General features: G+C 42.6%; 1 pseudogene; it reads right to left on the bottom strand.

Annotated features, from left to right (window-relative positions):
* The window catches only part of LOC102832313, a 34,019-nt pseudogene extending 29,758 nt beyond the window's left edge, over window positions 1-4,261 (bottom strand).
* Window positions 4,262-4,267: the final 6 nt, after the last annotated feature.

The following is a 4,267-nucleotide window of genomic DNA, read 5'->3' as shown; positions in this document are numbered from 1 at the left end:
AGACCTGAGGCAGGAGAGAAGGCAGGCAAAGCTATGTGTGGTTTGGATTCTTTTACAAGAATTCAAGAAAATCAGAGGAAGCTGACTAAAGATTACAATGGTGGAAGACACAACAGCTCTGCACATTTTCCAGTCTTGGTTGCCAAGGAACTAAGACTCTCACCTGATTTTAATGACTTGATAAAGAGAACTCACATGCTAATGAGAACAGTAATTAGGGGTGGAGAAGCAAGTCATCTGGTTGGCTCCAACTTGACAAAAGCTTGAGCAGGAGGTTACATTTGATGCTATGAATCCCATCATGAAGAGTAAGACTATTAAAAATTACCATTAATTAAGTGCTGTTGATGTATTGCTCCCCCACTGGACTGTGGGTGGACTCCATGTTAAATAACACACGTGATGTGGCGATGCTTTTGTATTTGTTTTCTAGGGCTGCAATGACAAAGTACTACAAATTGAATGTCTTAAAACAACCAGGTGTTGGCAGAGTCATAATCTCTCTGAAGCCTCCAGGAGATCCTTCCTTGTCCCTTCCAGTTCCTGGTGGTTTCTGGCAATCCTTGGCATTCCTCAATTTTGCTTCAGTCTTTGCCTTTGCCTTCACAAGGCTGCCTTCCCTCTGTGTTTGGATCTGTGTCTCTTCTGCTTATAAGGACATGACTCAAATAGGACCCATCCTCCTCCAGTATGATCTGATGTTAACTGAACTGATAACATATTCAAAGTCTTTATTTCCACATAGGGTCCCATACATAGGGCCTAGGGGTGAAGACTTCAACATATCTTTCTGGTGGACACAATTCAACCCATACAGAGTTCAAGTTAAATTACATAGTCTGCTCTAGGATCCCTGTTTAGAAAGAAAAGTCCAGGAAACTAAGATGCAGGACTGGAAACCAATGATGCTCTGTGAAGAGTGTGTGGGAGTGACTGTCAGTCCTCTCTCTCTATCTTTACCAGGATAGAGCAGTGGGCCAAGAACATCAACAAGTTCTATACAGCATTCCTTATTGCTGTTGTTAAATGCCGTCGAGTCGATTCCGACCCATTAGTGACCCTGTATAGGGCTTCCAAGGAGCATCTGGTGAGCTTGAACCACCGACCTTGCAGTTCAAACAACTTTGCAGTCTGACATATTAACCCACAGCGCCACACCAGAACTCCCATTCCTTACTGGACACTCATTTTTCACTCAAAGTTCACCTGTAGGATAAAGCACTTGACTGCTAGCCATTGTAAGATACGTACTGGATTGCTAACCACAAGGTTGGTAATTCAAACCTACCAGCTGCTCCTTGGAAATCCTATCTAGGGTTGCTATGAGTCGGAACCGACTTGATAGCGCTTAACGACAACAACAGATTTTAAAAAAGAAAAAGAAAACAAGATTGAGGCTTTTCAAGAAGAAATTACTTAAAAAAAAAAAAAGTTACTAAACCAAACCAAAGAAGGAGCTCTGGTAGCGCAGTGATTACGAATCGGGCTGCTAACCCCAAGGTCAGCAGTTCGAAACTACCAGTTGTTCTGCGGGAGAAAGATGAGGCTTTCTGCTCCCATAAAGATTTACAGCCCCGGAAACCCTGTGCAGGGTCGCTATGAGTCAGAACCGACTCCACGGCACTTAACAACAACAAACAACAAACCCAACCCTTCCAGAGGTGGCCTGGGGAGTCCTGTCTTGGTTCTAGTCCTCTTTCAAAATCAAGAACTAGGCCCGTCTGTCTGCCTCAGTTTCTTCCATCTGTGAATTAAACTTCTGGGGAAGAATGGCGGCTTGGTTAAGTAAATGGTAGGTGTGCCTAACATACTTTGAAGAGGCGAAAGGCCAAGCCAGTGTGCCAGGTGGCCGTGAGTAGAATTCTTAAGCCCCATGAGAAATCAAGCTGCTCACAATCCCATTGCAGCACTGATAACGCTTGGTTGTCTGAAGTAGCCACTTCAAGTAAAAGTAAAGCTTAGCCGCCCACCCCCGACCCCCTCCCCTCCAGCTGAGCTGAACACCTGAATGTTCTTCAAATCCCTACAGCCTTCTGGCCAGGTAAAAGAATAGAACATATGGTCTTTGTTTAGTTCCTTCATACTTACTGCCAAACCAAGAGGAGAGTGAGGAGTGAAGATTTCTTGGCCGCCTCCAATGCCTTCCTTTAATCTTACTTTATTTACTAAGAGCTAATAAAAAATCTGAAGTGCTTAACTCTCAAGTATTGTTTCTCTTTGGGGCATTAGTGTTTGATTTGTTCCTTGGCTTGAGCCCCCTTTTTCTGCCTGACATGCCATTGTGAACTTCCCTTTTAATACTGGGTCCCTTCTGCTATCTTTGATATATTTTTCCATTTCTAAAACTTTGTCTTTTTTCACTCTTCTTCAAATCCCTCTAAGGAATTTTTAATGCAATTATTTTGGATTTATGAAAATAAAATAATGTAATTATAAAAATGATTACTATATGAACAATCTCAGAAAAAAAAAGAGAAAATCATTTCTAATCTTACCACCTATTATGGATTGAACTGTGTCTCTCCAAAATTTGTATTTTAAATCCTAATTCCTATATCTGCTTTTACAATCCCATTGAGAATGGGTTTTCTTTGTTACATTAATGAGAAAGAATAAGGAGGAAGCTTCAAAAAGTTCATGGAAAAATGGAATTAAAGATAATGGAATTTTTTCATGATCTTTTTGAAGCCCCCTACTATTACTGTGAAGGAGCTCTGGTAGCGTAGTGGTTACGAATTGAATCTGGCTGCTAATCTCACGGTCAGCAGCTTGAAACTGCCAGCTGTTCCACAGGAGAAAGAAGAGGCTTTGTGCTCCTGTAAAGATTTACAGCCTCGGAAATCCTATAGGGTCGCTATGAGTCGGAACCGACTCCACAGCACATAACAACAACAACAACACTATTACTGTGGAGTCCTAGTGTGGCGCTGTAGGTTAATGTGCCAGACTGCAAAGCTGTTTGAACTGCAAGGTCGGCAGTTTAAGCTCAGAAACTGCTCCTCGGAAACCCTATACAGGGTCGCTATGGGTCAGAATTGACTCGACGGCACTTAACAACAACGTGTGCTATTAGTGCCTTAGCATCACCAACTCGTGTACCTTGTAATTCATGTAACCACACCACGAGAGGTACTTTCATCCCCAAGTCCTAGACTGCCATGACTACCCTGTACCCTAACATCACACCACATGATTCTTCCAAATGTTGACCAGAATAGCCTGGACCTTTTTGTCTGAAGTGATATGTTTAAATCATGTTTAAAACATGTTAAACATGTTTAAAGCATATCACTGCTCCTGTTACTTGATCTACTGTGATCCCACCCCCTACATTCAGAAAGTTGGCTAGAGTCTCTCCATGAAGCTTGGGTATATCTATTGTGGTCATAGCCAAACCAACACCATTTACCAGACAGCCTCTGCTTTCATTGAGGCCAATGTAGTTGAGGTTTGCTTCAGTTGCAGCCTTCTCCCTTTCATCTTCCTGGGTCCAGTCCTGTAAATCAAAGACTTCCTTCTGACCATTGGCTGAATTACCATCACGATTAATCTTTGCATCCATACACAGCACAGCTCCATCTGAATCTTTTCATTGGATTGGTTGCTACCATGGTTGCATCATATTTCAAAACAAGGTTATAAAGCTCTGCTGCAGAATCCAGAATATTTTGTGGCAATCCCATCTTCTGTGCAAGCCTGAGAGCTTGTTCCTTTTTGATTCCTTCAAGGATCAGGAGCCTCAGCAGCAACATCTCAATATTGACACCACTTTGAGAACTTCCTGTTAGTACAGGACCTTGAAATGACCTTTCCATTGTTATTGCAAAGTAGCATTCTCTCCTGGGATAGCTTTGCTCACAGGCCAGGATTTGGTTATATAGTCTGTCCTTTTTTCCCCAGTTTGTTTGGTAAACAACTTTTCCCAATTTGCTTTCTCTGGAGAGAAAACTATCTTCACTCCTCCTCTGAGGCCACTTCAGACATCTCTTTTCCTCTATCACAACATCTTTTGAACCTAATTTTATGGCAATTTCAAAAGCTTCATCTGGAGATTTTTCCACTTGTCCTTTGGGAACAGAGATACCAGCTTCCTGCAACAACTCCATGCTCAGGTGGAGTGTGAGATTCCTTTGCTGTTGCTATATAGGGAAGCCATGGTTATCTAACAATCCAGAACTCCCCAGAACCTGGGCAGCGGCCCCCAGCGCAATCCGGAACCATGGCCATTAAGAGAGGCGGCAGCCATCTGCCTCAATCTTTTAAAAAA

The sequence above is a fragment of the Chrysochloris asiatica genome, unplaced genomic scaffold (genome assembly GCF_000296735.1).
Source record: "Chrysochloris asiatica unplaced genomic scaffold, ChrAsi1.0 scaffold00018, whole genome shotgun sequence".
NCBI classification, from domain to species: domain Eukaryota; kingdom Metazoa; phylum Chordata; class Mammalia; order Afrosoricida; family Chrysochloridae; genus Chrysochloris; species Chrysochloris asiatica.
The sequence above is the reverse complement of the archived record's forward strand: the minus strand, read 5'-3'. Positions and strand labels throughout refer to the sequence as shown.